Genomic DNA, 13,243 nt, shown 5'->3' on the forward strand with positions numbered 1-13,243 from the left:
CACGGCATCATACACAGGTAGTACACACACACACACGGCATCATACACAGGTAGTACACACACACACACACACACACACTCACACACACACCTACACACACACACACACACCTACACACACACACACACACACACTCACACACACACCTACACACACTCACCTGCACACACACGGCATCATACACAGGTAGTACACACACACACACGGCATCATACACAGTTAGTACACACACACACACACACACACACTCACACACACACCTACACACACACACACACACCTACACACACACACACACACACTCACACACACACCTACACACACACACACACACACGGCATCATACACAGGTAGTACACACACACACACACACGGCATCATACACAGGTAGTACACACACACACACACACGGCATCATACACAGGTAGTACACACACACACACACACACGGCATCTAACACAGGTAGTACACACACACACACACACGGCATCATACACAGGTAGTACACACACACACACACACGGCATCATACACAGGTAGTACACACACACACACACACACGGCATCTAACACAGGTAGTACACACACACACACACACGGCATCATACACAGGTAGTACACACACACACACACACGGCATCATACACAGGTAGTACACACACACACACACACACACACACTCACACACACACCTACACGCACACACACACACCTACACACACACACACACACACTCACACACCTACACACACACTCACACACACCTACACACACACACACACACACACCTACGGCATCATACACAGGTCAGTACACACACACACCTACACACACACACACACACACACCTACACACACTCACCTGCACACACACGGCATCATACACAGGTAGTACACACACACACACACACACACACACACACACACACACACACACACACACACAGACACACACACACACACACACACACACACACACACACACACACACACACACACACACACACACACACACACACACTCACACACACCTACACACACACACACACACACCTACACACACACACACACACCTGCACACACACGGCATCATACACAGGTCAGTACACACACACACACACACACACACACCTACACACACACACTCACACACACACACACACACCTGCACACACACGGCATCATACACAGGTCAGTACACACACACACACACCTACACACACACACACACACCTACACACACTCACCTGCACACACACGGCATCATACACAGGTAGTACACACACACACACACACGGCATCATACACAGGTAGTACACACACACACACCACACACACACACTCACACACACACCTACACACACACACACACACACACCTACACACACACACACACACACACTCACACACACACCTACACACACACACACACACACACACACACACACCTACACACACACACCTACACACACACTCACACACACCTGCACACACACGGCTTCATCCACAGGTAGTACACACACACACACACGGCATCATACACAGGTAGTACACACACACACACACACGGCATCATACACAGGTAGTACACACACACACACACACACACTCACACACACACCTACACACACACACACACACCTACACACACACACACACACACACACACACACACACACACACACACACACGGCATCATACACAGGTCAGTCACACACACACACACACACACACACACACACACACACACACACACACACACACACACACACACACACACACACACACACACACACACACACACACACACACACACACACACACACACCCAGGTACACACACACACCAAAAAGAATAAAGACATTTCAAATGTCATATTGTGTCTATATACAGTGTTGTAACGATGTGCAAATAGTTAAAGTACAAAAGGGAAAATAAATAAACATAAATATAGGTTGTATTTACAATGGTGTTTGTTCTTCACTGGTTGACCTTTTCTTGTGGCAACAGGTCACACATCTTGCTGCTGTGATGTCACACTGTGGTATTTCACCCAGTAGATATGGGAGTTTATCAAAATTGGGTTTGTTTTCTAATTCTTTGTGTATCTGTGTAATCTGAGGGAAATATGTGTCTCTAATATGGTCATACATTTGGCAGGAGGTTAGGAAGTGCAGCTCAGTTTCCACCTCATATTGTGGGCCGTGTTGCACATAGCCTGTCTTCTCTTGAGAGCCAGGTCTGCCTACGGCGGCCTTTCTCAATAGCAAGGCTATGCTCACCGAGTCTGTACATAGTCAAAGCTTTCCTTCATTTTGGGTCAGTCACAGTGGTCTGCTATTCTGCCACTGTGTACTCTCTGTTTAGGGCCAAATAGCATTCTAGTTTGCTCTGTTTTTTTGTTAATTATTTCAGATGTGTCAAGTAATTATCTTTTTGTTTTCTCATGATTTGGTTGGGCCTAATTGTGTTGCTGTCCTGGGGCTCTGTAGGGTCTGTTTGTGTTTGTGAACAGAGCCCCAGGACCAGCTTGCTTAGGGGACTCTTCTCCAGGTTCATCTCTCTGTAGGTGAGGGCTTTGTTATGGAAGGTTTGGGAATCGCTTCCTTTTAGGTGGTTGTAGAATTTTGATAATTAGCGGGTATCGGCCTAAATCTGCTCAGCATGCATTATTTGGTGTTTTACGTTGTACACGGAGGATATTTTTGCAGAATTCTGCATGCAGAATCTTAATTTGGTGTTTGTCCCATTTTGTAAATTCTTGGTTGGTGAGCGGACCCCAGACCTCACAACCATAAAGGGCAATGGGTTCTATAGCTGATTAGAGTATTTTTAGCCAGATACTAATTGGGAAGTCAGATTTTATGTTCCTTTTGATGGCGTAGAAGGCCCTTCTTGCCTTGTCTCTCAGCTCGTTCACAGCTTTGTGGAAGTTACCTGTGGTGCTGATATTTAGGCCGAGGTATGTATAGTTTTTTGTGTGCTCTAGGGCAACGGTGTCTAGATGGAATTTGTATTTGTGGTCCTGGCGACTGGACCTTTTTTGGAACACTGTTATTTGTGTCTTACTGAGATGTACTGTCAGGGCCCAGGTCTGTCAGGGCCCAGGTCTGACAGGGCCCAGGTCTGACAGGGCCCAGGTCTGTCAGGGCCCAGGTCTGTCAGGGCCCAGGTCTGTCAGGGCCCAGGTCTGTCAGGGTCCAGGTCTGTCAGGGCCCAGGTCTGACAGGGCCCAGGTCTGTCAGGGTCCAGGTCTGTCAGGGCCCAGGTCTGTCAGGGTCCAGGTCTGTCAGGGTCCAGGTCTGTCAGGGCCCAGGTCTGTCAGGGTCCAGGTCTGTCAGGGCCCAGGTCTGTCAGGGTCCAGGTCTGTCAGGGCCCAGGTCTGTCAGGGCCCAGGTCTGTCAGGGCCCAGGTCTGTCAGGGCCCATGTCTGTCAGGGCCCAGGTCTGTCAGGGCCCAGGTCTGTCAGGGTCCAGGTCTGACAGAATCTGTGCAGAAGATCTAGGTGCTGCTGTGGGCCCTCCTTGGTTGGGGACAGATCTATGTGCTGCTGTAGGCCCTCCTTGGTTGGGGACAGATCTAGATGCTGCTGTAGGCCGTCCTTGGTTGGGGACATATCTAGGTGCTGCTGTAGGTCCTCCTTGGTTGGGGACAGATCTGGGTGCTGCTGTAGGTCCTCCTTGGTTGGGGACAGATCTAGGTGCTGCTGTAGGCCCTCCTTGGTTGGGGACAGATCTAGGTGCTGCTGTGGGCCCTCCTTGGTTGGGGACAGAAGCACCAGATCATCAGCAAACAGTAGACATTTGACTTCAGATTCTAGTAGGGTGAGTGCCGGGTGCTGCAGACTGTTCTAGTGCCCTCGCCAATTCATTGATATATATGTTGAAGAAGGTGGGGCTTAAGCTGCATCCCTGTCTCACCCCACGGCCCTGTGGGAAGAAATGTGTGTGTTTTTTTGCCTATTTTAACCGCACACCTGTTGTTTGTGTACATGGATTTTATAATGTCGTATGTTTTTCCCCCCAACAGCACTTTCCATCAATGTGTATAGCAGACCCTCAGACCCTCAGACCCTCAGGCCCTCAGACCCTCAGACCCTCAGACCCTCAGACCCTCAGACCCTCAGGCCCTCAGACCCTCAGACCCTCAGACCCTCAGACCCTCAGACCCTCAGACCCTCAGGCCAAATTGAGTCAAAGGCTTTTTGAAATCAACAAAGCATGAGAAGACTTTGCCTTTGTTTTGGTTTGTTTGTTTGTCAGTTAGGGTGTGCAGGGTGAGTACGTGGTCTGTCGTACGGTAATTTGGTAAAAAGCCAAATTGACATTTGCTCAGTACATTGTTTTCACTGAGGAAATGTATGAGTCTGTTGTTATTAAGGTCCTCTTTGTCTCCTGAATGCAGCTCTGGAGTGTTACAGATCGGTGGTCTCTCTTTGTGTTTCACTTTGTCTGCAGGGATCTGAAGATTGAGAACTTCCTCCTGGATGAACACAACAACATCAAGATTGTTGGTACGCATGGCTCTGTCTAGATATGCATTATATAGTAGACACATGTAGCCAGGCTGATCCATAAAGATAGATATGCATTATATAGTAGACACATGTAGCCAGGCTGATCCATAAAGATAGATATGCATTATATAGTAGACACATGTAGCCAGGCTGATCCATAAAGATAGATATGCATTATATAGTAGACACATGTAGCCAGGCTGATCCATGAAGATAGATATGCATTATATAGTAGACACATGTAGCCAGGCTGATCCATAAAGATAGATATGCATTATATAGTAGACACATGTAGCCAGGCTGATCCATAAAGATAGATATGCATTATATAGTAGACACATGTAGCCAGGCTGATCCATAAAGATAGATATGCATTATATAGTAGACACATGTAGCCAGGCTGATCCATAAAGATAGATATGCATTATATAGTAGACACATGTAGCCAGGCTGATCCATAAAGATAGATATGCATTATATAGTAGACACATGTAGCCAGGCTGATCCATAAAGATAGATATGCATTATATAGTAGACACATGTAGCCAGGCTGATCCATGAAGATAGAGGGTGATATTTGAAAAGGTCCCCAGAACGTTGGAAAATGTCATCCTCGGTGCTCACAAAAGAGAGAATAAGGAAAGCCCTGCGGGACTGTGGGATTGAACCAGATACATACATGTCTTTTAGACTACTGCACCACGGCCAATCACAACGCTTTAGCAAGCCGCAAGCGTACTTATTGATTCTCTATGGTAATAGGGCATTGTTTTTTTTTATTATTTTGTTGTAAGCCTTTTCCAAATCATAGCCATTTTATAAAAACAAGTTATTTAACTAGGCAAGTCAGTAAATTCTAAAATTCTCATTTACAATGACAGTCTGACAAAATGTCTGCTGTGGGGACGAGGGCTGGGATTAAAATAAAAAATATAGGACAAAACACACATCACGACAAGAGAGACAATACTACACTACATAAAGAGAGACCTAAGACGACAACACACGGCAGCATCACATGACAACACAGCATGGTAGCAACACAACATGGCGCATCACATGACAACACAGCATGGTAGCAACACAACATGGCAGCATCACATGACAACACAGCATGGTAGCAACACAGCATGGCAGCATCACATGACAACACAGCATGGTAGCAACACAACATGGCAGAATCACATGACAACACAGCATGGTAGCAACACAGCATGGTAGCAACACAACATGGCAGCATCACATGACAACACAGCATGGTAGCAACACAGCATGGTAGCAACACAACATGGCAGCATCACATGACAACACAGCATGGTAGCAACACAACATGGTAGAAACACAACATGGCAGCAGCACAAAACATGGTACTATAACGACAAAGACTGCTGAACGATTAATCTATAACGACACAGGGCGAGATGCAGACGCAGGATGCAGATGGTTGGACTCTCTGGTATTTATTAAAATAAAAGTGGCAGGCAGTAGGCAGGTCGAGGACAGGCAGAAGTTCATTAACCAGGTCAGAGTCTGTGTCACACCTGTCGTGGAAGAGAGAATGGGACCAAGGCTCAGCGGGTTGCGTGCTCAACATCTTTATTATAAAAATGAGAACCACCACGGAGAAAACAATAAACAAACTAACGACAGGAACAGAGTAGCTCAACAAAAAGCAGTGCTAACAAATAACTACCCACCTATTTATAGGACTCCCAATCAGAGGCAACTAGAAACACCTGCCTCCAATTGAGAGTCCAGCACCCAAACCTAAACATAGAAAAACTAACCTAGAACATACCCATAGAAATACAAACATAAACCAGTGACCAAAAAAACCCCGTAATACATAAATCAACTACCCTCTGCCACGTCCTGACCAAACTACAATAACAAAATATCCTCTATACTGGTCAGGACGTGACAGTCTGAAAGGTACAGGGCGGGCTGAATGGTCAGGCAGGTGGGCTCAGTGTCAGGGCGGGCTGAATGGTCAGGCAGGTGGGCTCAGTGTCAGGGCGGGCTGAATGGTCAGGCAGGTGGGCTCAGTGTCAGGGCGGGCTGAATGGTCAGGCAGGTGGGCTCAGTGTCAGGGCGGGCTGAATGGTCAGGCAGGTGGGCTCAGTGTCAGGGCGGGCTGAATGGTCAGGCAGGTGGGCTCAGTGTCAGGACGGGCTGAATGGTCAGGCAGGTGGGCTCAGTGTCAGGACGGGCTGAATGGTCAGGCAGGTGGGCTCAGTGTCAGGACGGGCTGAATGGTCAGGCAGGTGGGCTCAGTGTCAGGGCGGGCTGAATGTTCAGGCAGGTGGGCTCAGTGTCAGGGCGGGCTGAATGGTCAGGCAGGTGGGCTCAGTGTCAGGGCGGGCTGAATGGTCAGGCAGGTGGGCTCAGTGTCAGGGCGGGCTGAATGGTCAGAACCGGGAGGGCTAGAAAACAGAGAATAGGAAAAACAGGAGCATGGGGAAAAACATGCTGGTAGGCTTGACGAGACAAGACGAACTGGCAGCCGACAAACAGAGAACACAGGTATAAATACATAGGGGATAGTGGGGATGATGGGAGACACCTGGAGGAGGGTGGAGACCAGCACAAAGACAGGTGAAACAGATCAGGGTGTGACAGGTACAAACATTATTGGACACAGACAACAGCACAAGGGCTAAGAAGGTAGAGACAACAATACATCACGCGAAGCAGCCACAACTGTCAGTAAGAGTGTCCATGATGGAGTCTTTGAATGAAGAGATGGAGATAAAACTGTCCAGTTAGAGTGTTTTTTGTGGAGGATGAGGGCTGCATCAGAACGAGTGTTGTATGTGGAGGATGAGGGCTGCAGTAGATATCTCAGATAGGGGGGAGTGAGCCCTAAGAGGGTTTTAGAAATAAGCATCAACCAGTTAGTCTTGCGACGGGTACAGAGATGACCAGTTTGTAGAGGAGTATAGAGTGCAGTGATGTGTCCTATAAGGAGCATTGGTGGCAAATCTGATGGCTGAATGGTAAAGGACATGAAGACACTTGAGAGCACCCTTACCTGCCGATCTATAAATGATTTCTCCATAATCTAGCATGGGTAGGATGGTCATCTGAATCAGGGTTAGTTTGGCAGCTGGGGTGAAAGAGGAGCGATTATGATAGAGGAAACCAAGTCTAGATTTAACCTTAGTCTGCAGCTTTAATATGTGCTGAGAGAAGGACAGTGTACCACCTAGCCATACTCCCAAGTACTTGTATGAGGTGACTACCTCAAGCTCTAAACCCTCAGAGGTAGTAATCACACCTGTAGGGAGAGGGGCATTCTTCTACCCAAACCACATGACCTTAGTTTTGGAGGTGTTCAGAACAAGGTTAAATACAGAGAAAACCAGTTGGACACTAAGAAAGCTTTGTTGTAGAGCTTTTAACACAAAATCCGGGGAGGGGCCAGTTGAGTACAAGACTGTATCATCAGCATATAAATGGATGAGAGAGCTTCCTACTGCCTGAGCTATGTTGTTGATGTAAATTGAGAAGAGCGTGGGGCCTAGGATCAAGAATTGGGGTACTCCCTTGGTGACAGGCAGTGGCTGAGACAGCAGATGTTCTGACTTTATACACTGCACTCTTTGAGAGAGGTAGTTAGCAAACCAGGCCAAAGACCCCTCAGAGACACCAATACTCCTTAGCCGGCCCACAAGAATGGAATGGTCTACCATATCTAAAGCTTTGGCCAAGTCAATAAAAATAGCAGCACAACATTGCTCAGAATCAAGGGCAGTGGTGACATCATTTAGGACCTTTAAGGTTGCAGTGACACATCCATAACATGAGGGGAAACCAGATTGCAGACCAGAGAGAATACTATAGACATCGAGAAAGCCAGTCAGTTGATTATTGACAAGTTTTTTTGAACACTTTTGATAAACAGGGCAAAGTAACAGTTAGGATCAGCTTGATCTCCCCCTTTAAATAAAGGATGAACCGTGGCTTCCTTCCAAGCAATGGGAACCTCCCCAGAGAGGAGAGACAGGTCAAAGATAAGCTCAGTGATGATAGGGGCTGCAACCTTTCATTTTAACCTTTATTTAACTAGGGGAAGTCAGTTAAGAACAAAGTCTTACTCACAATGACAGCCTAGGAACAGTGGGTAAACTTCCTTGTTCAGGGGAAGAATGACAGATTTTTACCTTGTCAGCTCAGGATTTGATCTAGCAACCTTTTGGTTACTGGCCCAACGCTCTAACCACTAGGCTACCTGCCACCCCAGGTTGGAAAACACCAACCTTAAAGAAGAAAGGGTCTAAACCATCTGACCCAGATGGTTTTTCGGGGTCAAGTTTAAGGGGCTCCTTTAGCACCTTGGTCTCAGTGACCGCCTGCAGGGAGAAACTTTGTAGCAGGGCAGGGGAAAAAGAGGGAGGAGCCCTCAGGGCTAGTTGCATTAGAGGGGCTGGGAGATGAGGAAATGTTGGATGGACAAGGAGGCATGGCTGAGTCAAATAGGAATCCTGACTTAATGAAGTGGTGATTAAAGAGCTCAGCCATGTGCTTCTTGTCAGTAACAACCACATCATCAACATTAAGGGACATGGGCAGCTGTGAGGAAGAGGGTTTATTCTCCAGGTCTTTAACCGTTTTCCAGAACTTCTTAGGGTTCGGCCCAGAGAGAGAACTGCTCCTTAATTAAAGTAACTAACTTTGTCCTTCTGGATAGCCTGAGTGCACTTATTACTCATTTGCCTGAACGAGAGCCAGTCAGCCTAAGTATGAGTGTGCCAAGGCTTTCGCCAAATGCAATTCTTGAGGTGGAGTAACTCTGCAAGATCACGGTCGAACCAGGGGCTGAACCTGTTTTAAATTCTAATTTTCTTTATGGGGGCATGTTTGTTAACAATACCACTGAAAATATCAAAAAATAAGGTCCAAGCGTCTTCAACAGAGGTTATCAAGTTGATTCTATACCAATTTACAAAGGCATGGAGCTGATTCTATACCAATTTACAAAGGCATGGAGCTGATTCTATACCAATTTACAAAGGCATGGAGCTGATTCTATACCAATTTACAAAGGCATGGAGCTGATTCTATACCAATTTACAAAGGCATGGAGCTGATTCTATACCAATTTATAAAGGCATGGAGCTGATTCTATACCAATTTACAAAGGCATGGAGCTGATTCTATACCAATTTACAAAGGCATGGAGCTGATTCTATACCAATTTACAAAGGCATGGAGCTGATTCTATACCAATTTACAAAGGCATGGAGCTGATTCTATACCAATTTACAAAGGCATGGAGCTGATTCTATACGAATTTACAAAGGCATGGAGTTGATTCTATACCAATTTACAAAGGCATGGAGCTGATTCTATAAAAATTTACAAAGGCATGGAGCTGATTCTATACCAATTTACAAAGGCATGGAGCTGATTCTATACCAATTTACAAAGGCATGGAGCTGATTCTATACCAATTTACAAAGGCATGGAGCTGATTCTATACCAATTTACAAAGGCATGGAGCTGATTCTATACCAATTTACAAAGGCATGGAGCTGATTCTATACCAATTTACAAAGGCATGGAGCTGATTCTATACCAATTTCCAAAGGCATGGAGCTGATTCTATACCAATTTACAAAGGCATGGAGCTGATTCTATACCAATTTACAAAGGCATGGAGCTGATTCTATACCAATTTACAAAGGCATGGAGCTGATTCTATACCAATTTACAAAGGCATGGAGCTGATTCTATACCAATTTCCAAAGGCATGGAGCTGATTCTATACCAATTTACAAAGGCATGGAGGTCATGAAGGAAGGCTTGCTTCAAGTTTTTTAGCAGGCGTCTATGACAAATCAGGACAGGTCATTTCACTGAGCAGCCATTACGAACACAGGCTGTAAAACAGTGATCACTAAGGTCATTAACCCTAACCATAACCCTAACCCTAACCATTACCCTAACCCTAACCATAACCCTAACCATTACCCTAACCCTAACCATTACCCTAACCCTAACCATAACCCTAACCATAACCCTAACCTTCACTGAGCAGCCATTACGAACACAGGCTGTAAAACAGTGATCACTAAGGTCATTACAGAAAACACCAGACTGATACCTATCAGGATTATTTGTGAGGATAACATCGAGGAGAGTAGCCTTTTCTGGGTGTTTTGGAGTCATACCTTGTGGGATTGGTAATAATCTGAGAAGGATTTAGGGAGTCCCATTGCTTTAGGACTTGGTCAGGTGGTTTAAGCATGTCCCAGTTTGTCACCTAGCAGGACAAATTCAGACTTGGTGTAATTAGCCAGGAGAGAGCTTAGGGCAGGTAGTGTACAGGCTGGTGCTGATCCAGGACGATAGCACCCAGCAACAGTCAACAAAGAGCTATTTGAAAGTTTAATGCTCAAAACCAGCAAATCAAATTGTTTGGGGACAGACTTGGTGGAGGTAACCGAGCACTGAAGGTGATCCTTGGTAAAGATTGCCGCTCCACCACCTTTGGAAGATCTGTATTGCTGAAAAAGGTTATAACCAGAAAGGTTAATACTGACCCCTAAATAACATATAGCATTCTAGTACTGACCCCCCTAAATAGATCTGTGAACCCACACTTTCAATTGATACATTTTTGGTAATAAATGTCTAGTGTTGACGTGCAGAAAAACCCCAGGCTTTTACGAGAGCAGAAATGAGAGCACCAGTCAGGATTGGTGCTAGCAACAGTAGATGGGCCAGGGTGTATATGCACATTTCCAGATATCATCAGTAGTAATATAATCAGGGCCCGGCAGAGGACAGGGAGAACTCTGCAGTGTTGATTTATGACATCTGAATGTGCATCAGATGGCAACAAGATCATATTGTACAGAGATTCAATCAGGTAAAATTGGCTTTCGGGCCATCAAACATCAATAATCAATAATCCCGAACGATTTCCTGAGATATGGATATTCTACACGCCTTAACCTTAACCACTCAGAATTAATGACTCAACTGTTAACCTTTGAGTTATTTCTGTTTTAACCCTGTAACCAAGGGGAATTAACCCTGTAACCAAGTGGAATTAACCCTGTAACCATGCAGAATTAACCCTTTAACCAAGTGGAATTAACCCTGTAACCATCCAGAATTAACCCTGTAACCAAGTGGAATTAACCCTGTAACCAAGTGGAATTAACCCTGTAACCAAGTGGAATTAACCCTGTAACCAAGTGGAATTAACCCTGTAACCATGCAGAATTAACACCTACATTTAAGTGCTAAAAACAGAAGCATACATAAAGCGTTGAAATTGGAAGGGAAGCTGTGAGATCTTCTTCATGTACGACGTCTGGTCCGTGTTGTATGTCACGTGTTCTATGTCACGTGTTGACATGTGTTCTATGTCACATGTTGACATGTGTTCTATGTCACATGTTGTACAGTATGTTGATGATTGCTACTATGTATTAATACCAGTACGTCAGTATGCTGACTAGAATATTCTATGTGGTATAAAATCTATAAATTAGGGCTGTGAGGATGTTTGCCACGCTGCCTAACATGTTGTATGTTATAAAGTACATGTTATTTACGGGGGGGGGGGGGTCAGTACTAGAATGTTATATAACCAGTTGTCATGGAGCCATGCTGTCATAACATCCTGGATTAACTGGATTAACTGGGTTAGTGGTGTTCCACCCAGCTCTCATGGAGCCATGCTGTTATAACATCCTGGATTAACTGGGTCAGTGGTGTTCCACCCAGTTGTCATGGAGCCATGCTGTCATAACATCCTGGATTAACTGGGTCAGTGGTATTCCACCCAGCTGTCATGGAGCCATACTGTTATAACATCCTGGATTAACTGGATTAACTGGGTCAGTGGTGTTCCATCCAGTTGTCATGGAACCATGCTGTTATAACATCCTGGATTAACTGTATTAACTGGGTCAGTGGTGTTCCACCCAGCTGTCATGGAGCCATGCTGTTATAACATCCTGGATTAACTGGATTAACTGGGTCAGTGGTGTTCCACCCAGCTGTCATGGAGCCATGCTGTTATAACATCCTGGATTAACTGGGTCAGTGGTGTTCCACCCAGCTCTCATGGAGCCATGCTGTTATAACATCCTGGATTAACTGGGTTAGTGGTGTTCCACCCAGCTCTCATGGAGCCATACTGTTATAACATCCTGGATTAACTGGATTAACTGGGTCAGTGGTATTCCACCCAGCTCTCATGAAGCCATGCTGTTATAACATCCTGGATTAACTGGGTTAGTGGTGTTCCACCCAGCTCTCATGGAGCCATACTGTTATAACATCCTGGATTAACTGGATTAACTGGGTCAGTGGTGTTCCACCCAGCTGTCATGGAGCTATGCTGTTATAACATCCTGGATTAACTGGGTCAGTGGTATTCCACCCAGCTGTCATGGAGCCATGCTGTTATAACATCCTGGATTAACTGGGTCAGTGGTATTCCACCCAGCTGTCATGGAGCCATGCTGTTATAACATCCTGGATTAACTGGATTAACTGGGTCAGTGGTGTTCCATCCAGTTGTCATGGAACCATGCTGTTATAACATCCTGGATTAACTGTATTAACTGGGTCAGTGGTGTTCCACCCAGCTGTCATGGAGCCATGCTGTTATAACATCCTGGATTAACTGGATTAACTGGGTCAGTGGTGTTCCACCCAGCTCTCATGGAGCCATGCTGTTATAACATCCTGGATTAACTGGGTT

The sequence above is a fragment of the Salmo salar genome, chromosome 06 (genome assembly GCF_965601325.2).
Source record: "Salmo salar chromosome 06, fSalSal1, whole genome shotgun sequence".
Lineage (NCBI taxonomy): Eukaryota > Metazoa > Chordata > Actinopteri > Salmoniformes > Salmonidae > Salmo > Salmo salar.